This window comes from Poeciliopsis prolifica, unplaced genomic scaffold, assembly GCF_027474105.1.
Source record: "Poeciliopsis prolifica strain line A6 unplaced genomic scaffold, Auburn_PproV2 SCAFFOLD122, whole genome shotgun sequence".
Classification (NCBI taxonomy): domain Eukaryota; kingdom Metazoa; phylum Chordata; class Actinopteri; order Cyprinodontiformes; family Poeciliidae; genus Poeciliopsis; species Poeciliopsis prolifica.
Window position 1 is genome coordinate 406,769 of NW_026562497.1, and position 15,599 is coordinate 422,367.

Sequence of the window (15,599 nt, forward strand, 5' to 3'; positions counted from 1 at the left end):
AATACACACATAGCATAAAAAAATGTTGACAGATTTTATAAAGCATATCGTATATAAGACCTGAGAAATTGTAGCATATTTTGATTATGTTTTAGAACAACAACTTGTATTTTCCCAGAACTGTATGGCTTCAATCACAATCTCTGTATATATGCCAGTTTAACTCTCTCGTCTTGAGATCTGAGTTTATTCAAAATACATCTGGGGCTGAATTTACAAATTCCCAGACCAAAATAAATGTGATATATTTCATTTCAATACATGACTCAACACTTCATTTTTTTCCTGTACTGTAAAATGCATTTTCAAGTAGGCAAAAATCAAAAAAAGGGTATGTATTTTTAAAACCTTCCTTTAGCTTCCCCTTATTCAATGTCTTCTTCTGCCAACAGCATTGTATTGAGTGTTTTGCATCTCCTGTATGGAAAATTATTCCCCCCCTTATATATATAATGGGGGAATATATGATACATGTACATTGTGATTCCCAGTATGCATTTTGTCTGTGATTGGAAGAACAATACACTGGAAATTGTTGCATCTTTTATGTGAATGACCACTGACCACTAAAATAGATCTTAAAACCAGAGCTTTTTTGACAGCCCATAATTCCCAAGTGTGAACCTGACTTAATGACATAATGAGCTTTTATCATTGAGATGGAAATAGATCCATGATGTGGGGACAAAGTCACTGTAATATGACTTTGAACTTAGTGGCCATATTTTAATTTACAGTTCTCGTACCTCAGTCTCATCTTTATTATAAATGGTCAATGTCAGAGGTATTAATTATGTTAGATTAAAATTACTTTAAATACTTTTAGAAATTTGTCCAAAAAATAAAAAATAAATTGCAAATTCATAATGTTGTTTACTAAAGCCAGTTAAAATCCCAAAGCTGGTATTTTCTTTTCCTTGAAAAGGAAATTCCCCTGATTGTTCGCTTTCAGAACTGGAAGTTGGACGCAATGCAAGGATGTCACACTTGCAATATCATCATGGCCAGCAGAGGGGCGTGTTTTTTCATGCAAGAAGCTGCATCCTGATGCACACACATGGAGGACGCTAAAGAACCCAGACATGCATGGTTTAGTCTTACCATGTAAAAAGCAGAGGCTAAAGTGATGTCACGGTGCTTAATTCTGTCTCTAATCAAACAGCTGATGCTTCGTAGGAAAAAAATGTGATTCAACTCTTTAATGTAATTACTTTGTCTATTTGAGACCCATGGCTGCCTCTGTGAGGGTTTCCCAAGCAGAACTGGAAGGTTTTTGTTGTTTAGCCACTGAGGCCAATGATTCACCACACCGTGATCACACACTTTCCCCATTAATTAAAGTTTCATATGAAGAGTCTTTTGGGAATCGTTGTTTCACAGCCAAACTCCCATCCAGATGGCTGTGGATAGGAAGCCTCAGAGGATGCCTCTTTTGTTAGTCTCTGTCACTGAGACAAATTTATAAATTTCTGTGGGGTTAGACTAACTTTCTTTTAATTGCTGGATATTAAACAAAGAAACTTCTCATCACGTCTGAAAGTTTGGAGAGCATGTTGATGGCTGTTAACATGGAGGAAGTATGTTACCCCTCACAAATTCAGATCACGGAAATCGCACAAGGCTCCCTCAGAGCATTTTGATTCTGGATGTTTTGATTTTCTTGCTTTCTAGATCATTTAAAGTAGACTTCAGTTTAATTAAAATCAATAAAACGTCCTATTTTCTAAAATAATATACATATTTTGCCATTGAAAAAGTACAGTGTTCACGTTATTGTTATATCGATGCCTCACAAATAACTGAAAGGTCTACATGTAAGATACACAACAGAACTCCAAGAATAAGCTAAACTTTTATTTTGACAAAAATGCTGTTGTGTTACGTCTGTATGTCATGAAATGGTTCATAACATCTTCAAGCAGAAGAAACATTCACTGCAAAGTGTTCTCAAGCTAGAAGGAACATGTAGTTCTTCAGTTAAGGTCTGAGTCTGTCACTGTTCACCTGTGCAGACCAGGTGAACCCCCAAATCAATGTATCTGGGATGAATGACCCTGATCAGATATCTGACTCCTTTCAATATTAATGCCCAAACACATGTATGATGGATGTCCTCATCTTGTTTATATTTCAGATAAAGCCCAGCCAGGCAACAGAGGATGGTCATTTCACCCACTTTCCCCCATAATTATATTTTTTTCTGTCATGTAACATGAATGTAGGTTATTTTACCATGTCAAAGTGTAGCATTGCCCTCATTACTGCAGCTGCAGGCCCGATCACCCTAATTCTGAAGAAGGACCATTCCACTTTTTTGTAATTGTGAGCCATGGCCATATCCTGAGGAGCTGACAATCAACAAAATGAATATGTTTTGCCAGTTTTCTATTTTGAGTTAAAAATGGCAACTTCTAAAAACAAATTAATCAGCTTCATTCAGAGTGCATTTACCATTTATTTCATAGAGCTTTTTTTAATGTGCCATTACAACTTAAATGTTAACAATTTACACAAAGGTACAATAATTTCTGAATGTGTGACTCTTTATCTGCCATATTATCTTTTTTAAGGCACTAGAAGCCTTTGTTGACAGTAATTAGACAGGAAACGGGCAAAGAGAGGTCGGGAGACGATGTGCAGTAAAGGTCTCAAAGTCAGGAATCAAACCCCAGTGGGAGCATCGAGAAATGAGCCACCCACTCTATTGCCACAACACACGACACTCATTTGTTCTCAGAATTAAACCTTAAAGTTGAATAGTTTGGTAAAATTGGCTAAGCTTGCCAAAAGTGCCCTTCTCTTTATCTGGAAAGTATTTGTATCTGTGATGTTACTGCTGGAATTTCTAAATCTTTGTGAAATATACTCCAGGGCTGACCCAGGACTCTCTGGGGGAACCATTCACTCCTTCTGCTCCGGAAAAACCTTTAGGTCCTGCAAAAAGAGCTGGAGTGTCAATGAGAAAAAAGATGTTGCAAGTTTCTGTTCTCTTCTTATTTCTCTCACCGAATCTTGGACGAGGTTAGATTTGAATGTGTTGATAATGATCGTTAGACATATTGATCAATTACTGTCCACACGACATTCAGACATCCATACACTGCTTTTCCTGCTGGATTCTAGTGGTGAATCTGAATCAAATACCATGCCTCTTCTGCTCACTCAGTGCATAAAGGTTTAGACATAATTTGATCTTTTACATTAACCTTGAAGGGGTCTGCTGAATTGATGATAGTAATTCTATAGTGTTTAAACTGGCTCACAGTTCATCTTTGCATATTGAAACAGGAACAGTCCTCACTGTTTTCCCTCAGCTCAAAGCCACACAGATCTAAATGCTATATATTAGGTTTTATCCCCAATAAGACCTTTTCTGTTTGATAATTCAGTATAAAACAAAGGGAAAACCAGCAGATTTCAGTTTCTCTCACATCGCAGACCTGAATTGATGGTTTTCTGTCATAGTTTAAGCGTAGTTTTTTAGCTGACACTGCTGCTGTAAACACTGATGTGAGGCTGTTTCAGAGGGGAATATCACAGTGAACCTCATCATGTTCTTACTGCTCCCATTTATCACCAGCACATTGTTAACTTTTTATTGCTGACTTCCAGGAGAAAAAGGCTTGACAAACCTGCAGACTTCAGTCCACGTCGTAAAGAAAGCCAGCTCACTCCAGCGCAGACCGAGTGCATAAAACAGTTACGGATAATGGAGAATAAAGATCACGGCAGCCTTTTTTTCCCCTATAGCGATAACTCGCCTTAAAGTAAATTACTGTGCTGTAAAAAATAAATTACAGACTTATTTGCTCAGACGCTGCACTTTGTCAGGAATTTATCATCTGAAATTTGTAAGAAAATTACAACCATTAACTCCACTTATCTGGTAATTATTGTATAAATTACTATTGAAATGTTCTTAAAGATGGAAGGGCTCTTTCTTAGCATGTGAACATTTCTGCCCTTACTCACATTGAAGAAAGTTCATAACTTATTGTGTGAACAATTCTCACATTTGTCCTGAAAAATAGCCACCCGTGCCGCAAGGTATTCTGCAGCTGAGCCAAAAGCCTTCCTTTTGTTCTGTTTTGATAAAGCATATCTGCGAATTTTCTCCATATGTGGATGTTTGAGCTCATCAGACGGTGTCGACGATATGAAGATGCAGTAACAGTTGCCATCTGACTCACCGGCGGCCGTGTGGAAACAAATATCTTTCAGCCTCCACCGGCAGCTTGCTGTAAATCAGCATGTGGCAGAAACATATTTCCTCCTGCTCTCTTCGCAGCCTGCGAGGTGGGGAAGGAGAGGCAGAGTTATAATGTATGAATGTTTCTGTGGCGGAGATTTGAAAACGACTCTAAACTGTCAAATGACCCGCATCTGTGAGGGGAAAAAAATGAAAACAAACGACGAGGTAAATAAGCTGAAAATATGAAATCCAACACCCATAGATCTTCAGCTGAGAAAGAGACGCTGCTCAGGTGTGACATTGTAGGGATGACATGCGTGAAAAATGACCTGATGTGGAGCAGGAAAGCAGAAAAACTGGCAAAAGAGCAGAAAAAGTTATGTAAAGATTATTTTTAGAAAAACATAATTTCAAAAAGGCTTGAGTAAAGTTTTAAAATGTTAGACATGCAAATGTCTTTCTAGACTCTATTTTTAAGATCATAAATATATATATATATATATATATATATATATATATATATATATATATATATATATATATATATATATATAATCATTTATTTAAACACTGAATTTTACGGGATATTGCAAACACTCTCTTTATCATTTTAGAATTTGTATTTTTTTAAAGTGTAGATACACTGAATAATGTAATATTGTGATAAGTTAGAACCTAACTTGCACTTTTGGCACAACAGCAAACTTCAGGGCATTAATTTCCAAAATATGCACACTGCTGAAGCCAAATATTTACTCATACAACTACACAAACATTTTTCCTCACTGTAATTAAAAACGACTAAACTTTTCTGTTTTGTTTGGATTATCAAAATTATTTTTATTTTCAAATTGCTAAAATTAAGAAGGGAGAGATGGTTTAGAATTTTTTTTTTTAGTTTAAGTGATTCAGAGCTTCAAATATGCCAAGTCTACAAGCCTTACATCTTCAGCTGATGATTTCAGATCTCTTTAGCTTGTTACAGATTATTCCACAAAATAACTTAAATTAAAACCCTCAACCCATGGGGATGTGGGTGTATTTTAAGAAAACAACTCAAACCCACTGCTTTATCTTGTAACATCCTGGCAAAATCAAATAAATCAGAATTAACAAATTGGAGAAAATTGTGAACAAGTTAAAAGGTTCTCCAAATGTTCAGTTCAACAGTGGGTAAAATTTAAAGATTTTGGAAGTTACTAAGTTTATCTTTATAAAAATAAATTGCACAAGGAACCATGAAAATAGGAGTAGAATAGGATAGAATAGAGTAGAGTAGAATAGAATAAAATAGAATAGAATAGATATCACACACATTATCCCAGAATGAGGAAATTTGTGAAAGCTTGCAAACACCTCAACTCTGATGTACAAGGTGCAAATATCATGGAATGAGTTTTTTTTTTTTTTTTTTTTTTTTTTTTTTTTTTTTTTCTGAAGGACACAAAATGGAGAAATGCCATTCATCAATCCAGTTTCCTGGATGTTTATCCTTAGTCACAAGAGTTACTTGAATTGTGTCAAAGTCAGAGGAAGTTTAGGAAATTCAGAAAACCTGAAATCCTGAAAATCTTTTTCTCAGGGGAATCAGATATTTATTAAATAAAAATAGAGCAGTGGAATTGAAAGTGGGATAGTTGTTCCCCCAAAATTTTAGTACCTGGTTTTCCACACGCCACAAAACATTTTAGATGACAATGAACATTTGAAATACGTGTATTCATTAATTTGGAGAAAAGTAAGATAGTGACCGCTCTAAACTACTCAAAACAAATGCATTTAAAAAAAATCTAACTAATACATTTACAACTATGCAATAAAACCTTGAATTACAAGTCCAGCTGATAATAAAAGTAGGCTTCAAAGATGTTTTATTCATGAAAAAAAATCTTCTTAGTTTCTCTATTTGTTTTTCTAATTTCCGCACTTATTTCTTTTATTAAAAGATACATATTGAAGTCATCTCTACCTCACCAGGGACCAGAGTGTATAGAAAATGGATGGATGGACGGACGGACGGACGGACGGACGGACGGACGGATGGATGGATGGACGGACGAACGGACGGACGGAAGGATGGATGGACGGATGGACGGACGGACGGACGGACGGACGGACGGATGGATGGACGGACGGACGAACGGACGGACGGAAGGATGGATGTTAAAGCTTTGCCAGTAGCAATTACAAGTTGGATTTGTTGCTGACTTTGCTGCTGAGTGAAAATATATTTATATCCAACAATGCTTGAATTTTTGGAGACATTGTTCTTGATAATTATGTTGTCTTCAACACCAGATACAACCAAGTCCATAAACATGCTTTCCCATGTTGCATTTTCTCCACTCTGTCTCCTCCGATATGTTTAACCCCCCAGCACCACCCCAAGAGAACCTCAGTGAAAAAATGAGCTTACCCGGCTGAGTGTGGGATTTCCAGGAGCATTGTCTGAGCTTTTATTCTCATTAAGCTCCTGGGAGATGATGAGCCCTTTCCTTTTCTTCTCTGCAGCACGTAGAATTTGAATTACACCCCAGCGCAGCTTTTCTTCTGGACCCTTTTATGGATCTCAGCTTCTCCTGCAGCAGGGTGGCAGATTATTAATCAGATTCATAAATAATAAAAGATGTCAGCGAGGCCCCTGGGCACCGGGGCCACTGCTTCTTCCACGGCGAGGAGAAGTGATGGAGGATAACGCAGAGAGAACAATATTAACACAAAGCCGGCTGGATTTATTCAAAGTGTGCTTACAGTCCACCTAAAGAGGACTCCTTATAAAAACCTGAGCCTTATTAATATTCTGCATGCAGCTCAGGACGGCTGCAGAAATTAACATGAGGCTAATCTCTCTCTTCCTCAGAGTGTTAAAGTTAATGGTGCTGCTCACCTGCTGCCGGAGAGAGAGCAGCCACTAAGTTTCTATACCAGGTGACCTTCACTGAGCTCAGATATTCTAACTTAATCTGTCTTGGGGGATTTTTTTGTTTTTGTTTTTTGTTTTTTGATTTTTTTGTCACTAGGCTTCAGTAAGTGCAAGAACAAATAAAAGTATCAGGAGATCTTATAATCAACAGTGTAGGGAATATTTCATCTCAAACATAATCCAGTTTTAATGTTAATGATTTATTAAATCAGTTTGATCAGACTTCTGTCAACTTATGTGTCCTAAAAAGGTCAGTGGACTTATTTAGAGTATAGCCATGTAGTCAAAGGGAAATAATGAATATACATTTTTAAAATATTTTACATATTAAAATGTAATGTGTTGAGATCAGACTAAAATCAAACTTTTTGGACGATGTCAAACTCCTATGTTGAGGAGATAAACTAACACTGAACACACAATCGCTCTCCTGTGAAACATGGAGAGATGCTTTTCACAAGTCAAAACTGCACACTTGAGTTCACTTTTGCTATGAAATAAACCCTAAATATACACAGCAGTTCCGAAGGAAATGTTTTGAGCAAAAGATGTTAACTTGTTAAAATGACCCAGTCAAAGTCCTCACCTAAATGCAAGTGAGATGTGGCAAATTTGTGGCAAAATGTGAAGATTGCTCTTTATTGACTCTTTTACCAAAAGTGCCTGAACTTTAATCATCTTGCATGGAAAAATTTGAAGATATTTGAGTCTAGATGTACAAAAGTTGACAGAAGAATATCACAAAAAAAAAAAAAATAGGCCAAAGTGGTTCTGAGAATACTAAATAACTTTCAGTAATTTCAGTAATGGCTGGTGTTTAAACAAGCTCTTAATTGATTCTATAAGTGAATCAGGTTGCCTTTCTACAAACCAAGAGCCAAGTCAGAGCATTTCCATTTTACTGTAAACATTTCATCCAGTTAATGGATGTATTTGGGCATGAATTCAAACTTACAGGTTGAGACATATGCAGGTGTTAACGAGTTTACTTTATAATATTAAAGTCCGTTTCTATAGAAATTGAGGTGTATTATTAAATAATCTGTTTTCTTCCTCCCTTTTTTAAATTGTTTTTGTGAAGGACTAAGATGCTGTTTAACAAGAAAGACCATATTTTTCCATATCTGCAAAGAGATTACATAATATCACCACCTTAATTTATTGATACTCTTTTCAAAAACAAGTAGCACTGATAAAGGCTTCGCTATCAGCTGATCACAAGTTAAACACAAAGTTTAGAGCAAAATTTACAAACACCTGCTGGCGATATTAAAAGATAAAGTGTTTAACAACTAAGCAGGAAAAGGCCTTCATGTGTTTGATGGAAAATGATGAGTTTTAAGTGCATCTTTAAGCAAAGTATTTAACTAGTTGTAAACTTGGTGTCAGTGACATAAAATAAGGTGTTTCTGGACTTATAAATAAGATATTTTTTTTATTGTTGTTGAGGAGCAGTTTCTTTAATGTGGCTTTCAATTTTAAATTGAACAGATCAAAGGTTAATAAATTAGATTTAAACATGGCATTCACAATGTTTTGATTGGCTCTTGTTCTGTTTGAGTCCTTTCTTCTGGTCCAGGTCCAAATTTTTCCTGGAACAGAAACAGCTTTCAATTTGAGATCCAAAACTTAAAGCATTAGAATCACATAAAATTGAGGTTAAGATTGTACTATCACTCCTTTAGCATTGGAACCGATTGAGTGGAAAAAATGTATTTCAAAGAGACAAATGCATTTCTCAGATTGTATGTGTTTTGCGTTTGGTCTGAAGATTCCTCCTTGTGGCATGGGGTCTGACACACCTCCCCTTGGGTTCTTGTTCTCCTTCAGCTTATTTACAGCAGATTCTTGGCCTTGATGTCGACATTTTATGCCCCAAGTTTAATAAGGAGAAAATGAACTTTATGTAACCACCCGAGACATTTAGACAAAATCCATCCTTCACCTTCTATCCAGTAATTTAAGTAGATGGTGAACTCTGAACTAGTACCGCCTCTAAGGTCAAGGCGACTTATCTGGCTGTGACCAGCACCCCGACCCTGCTGAATGTTTAGGGAGGGAGGGGTGAATGAGTTAGCATAACAGGGGCCAAACACAGGGGCCCTGAAGTAAATGGCAATTTATGGTAATGAGAAGTGATCTTTCCTCGTGAACGTGATAACCTCGACGTTAATCCTTCCTTCTCGACCTTTCGATGCCCTCCTGTTCAACACTTTTATTACAGTTTAATCACTGCCCTCAAAGAGGAGGTGAACACATGGAAGCAAAAGCACACATTTGTATGTGAGGCCTCAGACATTGTGTTTTTAATACCAGTTGATGTTAGTTCCCATATTTAATTAAAAGTGGTTTGATTTTTTTTCCTCACCTTTTTGACAGGTGATTTGAATTAAAACTAGGATGTTCTTTGGTTTTGAAAAAAAAAAAAACTAACTATTTGAAGTAACTCAGAAGGAAGAACATTATTTGAGAGGTAAGAAAAAGTGATACAATTTAATGTTTATCTGGATCTTTAAAAAATAACCTAAATATTTTAAGAACAACAACCAGAACCTAAAAGTTCTCTGAATTCTCTCAGAAAGATTGGGAAATGGATTGCAATTATTGACAAGAAAACAATGATCCAACTATTCATGCATTATTTTCTTCAATTTCAGTCATGACATTTAGAGGAGCAAAAGTCCAAATTTGCCAATAAACCACAGATCTAAGGTCCTTGCCTTAGATCAACAATTCAAGGCTCCCATATCCACTGGCTTCATGATGAGTCTGCACACACTGTTTGCGGACATTTGGGATTTGGAGAATACATTGCATGCATTTGTTGTAAAAAATCCCACAATTTGAATGGAGTAGGTTTGATGAGCTAGTTGGCCGGACTTAGTCCCATTTCCACTCTATTGGAAGATCTACTGCACACATGGAAGTGCAGCACACGGTATCAGTCTTGCTGATGTGCGTCCTTGAGACTGGTCATGGCAACTCTCAGGGTTATCTGCTCAGTATTGCATACAAAACAATTCAACGTGAACTCCGCTTCCCAGTGAACAATTTACTCCGCGACATTGAGTACCTAAACATACACCCCACTCTGATCTACTTACGAACATTAAAACACATCTGTTGGTCTCCGTTGTTGATACTCTATTGACTCTGATTTATCAGACAGCAGCTCAGATGAAGGCAAGAGCACATTTTTCACATATGTTTGCATCATTGAACATGACGATGAAGTTGCATGTATGTTGCATCATGAACCTAAAGATTTCCATCAAACAAGAAGGAGCCTTGTTTCCTGTCCAGATGGAGAAAAAACATACAGAGGAAGTGCAAATGAGTGGAAAACGCAACTGACAAACCATAAAAGTTGAATTAATGTATGACATTAAGATTTTTTAAGGATTGTGAGCTGTATTTTTTCTTGACAGAGAAACATTTTTTCGTTATTTCATTTTCTGTTTTCTTGTAAGAATCTCTTGATTTTCCCATTCTGTCTGACAACATTTAAACTGATCTGTTTTGGTAAACCTTCTTCACATTTATAGCACAAATTGCAGGATTTTTTTTTCTTTAGAAACTGGTCTCAATACTTAACTAAATCCAGAAGCAGAAGAAATAACTTCCCAGAAAGAAAATACAAGCAACTTTATTCCAACTCGGTCAGAGATTCTTCTGAAAAGTAACCAGAGACCTAGATTGTTTTCTTCTCTCCTTTGTCCTTATTTTATATCCCTGCTTCAGCTTTTTATATATCGGTCATCAGTTCCTACATCATTGCATAAATAGTGCTTTAGATCCCATTGTGATTATGTTACCACCCACTGTATCTAATTTACAGAAATACATCTTTACTGAGTTGATTGTCTTGTTTTTTTCATTTTTGAGTCACTCTTTTTAGCCCTTTTTTTATCTTCCAATACTTCCCTGGCTCATCATCTGATCATCATGACTACCTACCTGTCAGGGTGTTTGTTATCCTTTTTCTTCCCAACAGTCCTGACCCTTTGAAGCATGACTCTATTAGACTCCTTGCAATGTGTTGTGTTGTCTGGCACCAAGATGTCAGCTGTAGATCCTTTAAGTCCTGAAACTTATGAGGTGGGTCCTCCACGGATCAAACTTGTTTGTTTAGTACATCCAACAGATGCTGGGTTGAGATCTGGCATGTTTGAAGGTTAGATCAATACCTCAGACCCAATCTCGTGCTCCTCAAATTGTCATTTTTTTAATCCATGGCAGGCCATGCGTTGGGCAGAAATCGCAGCCATTTCTAATTCTCATCTGCCCATCATTTCTGATCTTCGTAGTGGAAAGAGAAGGCATGAGCACCTGACTTTTCTGCATCAAAGAGTTATGTTATTTATACAAACATGATGAATTGTTGAATTCTGATACCTTTGCTTCATGACCACCATTTACTTTTTAAACAATTTGACCAAATTGTTGGTCAACAGCATATGTTGTTCAATATGCTGTTGAGCAATATGTAACAGTTGCTCAACATAATATTGTTGAGCAGCAACACCTGGCCTGAAAGCCTGAAAGCCAGGTTTCACTGGCCCTGGCCCAAAGTACGTGTCAACGAACTTTGGCTGCCACTTATGCCACTGATTTGTTCCCTTTTGATAGTTTCTTAGTACAGGAGCTGCAGTTTTGGAGATACTTGGTGCTTATATCTCCATCATCAAGTCCAAAAATTTAGAGAAATACTCATTTATCCAGTTCGCTTTGCTGTGTTTGAATGTGTGTCTACCTCCTTTCAGGTATCTGCAGCTCTTCCTCCTGTTTGGTTCATATAACTCTTTCTTCCTTCCTTATGTTTCCTACATATCTACTCCTTTCTGTCTTTCAGTCTACTGATCTTTTTCCAATCTGATGATTTCCTTATTAAGTAATTGCTTTTCTTTGCTGAAAGAAAAAGAAAAGGATTAGAACAGATTTGGAAATGTCTTTTCCCAAAAGTGTCTCACAGCTTTATTTCTTTTACAGACTTTCTGCTGTGGCCCTTCTTCCCACCTTTGCCTAATTTCTTCAGTAAGCATGATTAGTAGGGTTCCTGTTTTAACTTTCCCTGACACTTTTCCTCCTTCCATCTCTCAGGAACTCCTCTCATCATCTTTTCATTAGAGCTACCTCTGCCTCTATACATTATTCACCCCGATTCTCAGTTTGTTCTTTATTAGACTGTCGCCAGAGTGCATTCTACAAACTCATTAAAAAACTATTAAAGCCTAATGATTTCCTCTGATAACACAGAGTAGGCTTTTGCTTTGCTCCTCTGACTGATCTCCTTAAAGGACTCATTGATGGAGAACATCTGCACATTAACCTTTATATATTTTATATATAAACAATTTTTTTTATTTTGATTTTAATTTTTATATATTTCTTCAATGTCTTCACTGAGGGAAAAGTGGAACCAAAGTCAAATTTCTTGTGCATCTGCACAAACTTGACGAATGAAGCGGATTCCGATTCTGTCGTCCAGGGGAAACTCTAGACGAGAGTCGAGCCACAAGTAGAGCTACGGGACCTCTGTGTTTAAACATGTCAGATGTGGTGGTTAATAGAACAAGGATACTTCCTGTAGAGGTTTTCCGGGAACATTCCTCTGGCTAGGAAACACTTTGGAATCACCTGTGAAGAGCAGAAAAGATGATTGGGTTGAAGGGATGGAAATAAAAATGAGACATCTAAGCAGGAGCAGCGTTTGACCAATACATTCAGATAAAACATGAAATCATACAAAACACTGGATTGGTTAGTAATGGCTGATGTTGAACTCTTTCAAACTTTGTTTCCTATCAGAGGAAACCGGCAGAGTGACTCTAAAACTTTGGACCTGAATCTGCTGATTGAAGCCTTTCTTCCTCCTTTGTGCACACCTCCATCTAAAATGGCTTCACTTTTATTAAACTTGTCTGTTTGAGGTTTCTTGTGCTGTCCTACACCTGCCGTGATGTCTTCAGACACTCACAGTGATAAATTGCATGTGTTGTGTATTTCAGAGAAGCAGAGTTTAAGCAGTTTTTCGTCCTTATTTCCACAGGGGATAATGTCGTGTTTTCGGAGAAGAACAGTTCCCGTTCCTTCTCTGACACGTTAATTGATGCTTTCCGTTTTCTTGTTCTCGGCTCTCTCCAGGGAGTTGCTTCGTTCCCGTGATTTGCCGTGGGAGTTTAACGGCAGCTGTGATCAGACACACAACAATCAGGCTTGTGGGGTGTCAGCTGATTTTTCAAGGCCTCATTTCTTTTTCCTGTTAAAGACTTGAGGAGGTTGAAGGGGCTCAGCTCTGAGATAATCTGTAGGAGAGGATGAAGAAGAGGAGACATCCAGGTGAAGAGGTGTTCATTTCTTTTCCTTCCCTTCAAAGCACAACTTAGATCTTTAAATGTTTTTAATTAATCCACCTGATTCCCTGATGCCTCTAACATTGAGCTTTGATTATTTTAATATGTTTTGCCTTTAAAAATTATTCCCAAAGCTTCCTGCACTGAAACGATTATTCTGAGCTGCTGTTATTAGCTGATCAAGCAAAACCAAATCTTTGGATTTTCTTTGGATTTGTCAGAAACTGGACATATTTTTATTCTGCCTGTGCTTATGGGAATACAAAACATAAATGCACTTCTTTCTTTTTGTTCTGAATTATAATTTGAGCTTTTGTAATTCTTTCATTTCACCCTTCTTTTAGAAGAAGGGATAAAAGACCTCCATATGAATCAATTGCCCATTTTCTGTAATTTTCTGTGCTGGTTCCTGGAAAACATAATAATAAAAAAAATCTGTACTTTTATTTCATCAGATCAAAAGAGTCACAAAATAGGAATGAGAAAGAGGAGCAAGAATTGGAAGAAAGTTTTTTTATATTTTCTTTTTTCCCAAATTGTTCTTTGATCCATTGTGGATGGTTCTCTGTTCATTGTGGCTTGTGGAAAAAGGAAAGCATGTTTTATACTAGCTGTCTTTTTTCAGAAGATACAGCACAATGAAATGATAAATAACCATATTAGATATTGCTCACCTGCAATTCAATTCTGTCCAAAAGTCTTGATTCAGTCCCTATTCATTTATTTCCTTACTTTGACCTTGATGTTCAAGTGTTCATTTAAAGAGGTCATTTTGCTGTGTCCCAGGCTTTTTGAAGGTTTTTTTGAGAGTTGGCTGCTTTTTCACTCAGTTCCTCATCATTGCCAGAGGAACATTTTCTTTGCTTTGACCTAAGGATCTTTCACTCAGAAAACCCTTGTAAACCGCATTGATTTTGATTCAGTTAAGTTTACACACTGTGTGTTATCAATACACAGTGTGTGTGTTGACAAAGGGTAGACACCTTAACTAAAGAGAGGTTATAGCAAAAACACAACTTGTTCATTTTCTATTAGAGAAATCAAAGACATGAAACTTAATTTACTCTATATCAAATTTTGAAAAGGTTCTGAAAAGATTTTGTCTTGGGAAACATAATCAATTGTATACACAAACTTTAAATGTAAATATTTTTAGTGGCTAAGGAAGCCATGACAAATGTAGTTTGATCTTCTGTCAGTCATCCAATAAATCATGGAGAAATAACTGCAGTTCCAAAGAGTTTTAACATTTTATGGTAAATGTCCTGTTTCTAAACTCTGACTCTGACAGAGAAAAATGATTAAATTAAAGTGGTGTGTTAGGGCACTTCTGTGGTATTTTGTGCAGATTAAAGATGTAAATGTGAGTGTATATTGTTGCCAGCAGCTGCTGCTATTTGCGCTGCAATCTGCGAATTGTCTTCTTTGCTTGGCTTCATATTTTGTATAAATGAATCAGAAGGAAACTCGCCTTGACGGGAAATTTCCTAGCGACCGGCTGCACAAGGTGCTGAGAGTAATGAGCGTCTGGTTGAGGTGTCAAATCAGAGGATTATCTCCTTTGTGGGCTTTCAGAAGTTAAGTGGCGATCTGAGAGCTCCTTCGGCTCTGCAGTCTGAACCATGACCTTTCACAGATGGAGGAGCCTCAGGTTTGACCCTCCCTCCCGACTCTTTACTCAGAGAATGTGCCTGTCCTGGGAGCTGACATTTCCAGCACTCAGCATCAAAACGAAACAAACCTTTTAGTCTCATTCATATGTAAAATTTTATAGTAACCTTCCCATCCAAATCAAGACTACGACAGCAGATTATCTCTATGCAATCGAGGCGGCAGGTCGCCAGACTGTGGATCCATCTAATCTGTCAGAGTTAAATGAGATCCATCACAGATCTGGATAATGGCCCTTGCAGATTGTGTGCAAAAATCTGCATTAATAATTCAACTCTGATCTTTATTATTCATGAGACTGAGAGCAGAGCGGAGCTGCAGAGATCTGAGGAGGTGATGGAAGAGTCACCTTTTTTTCTGATGCTGACCCTGGACCTGCACAAGGGAGACAACATGTAGACGACAATCAAGATCTCATACTTTGAAACAAAAACAACAAACTGCAGCAGTCTTTGTCTGG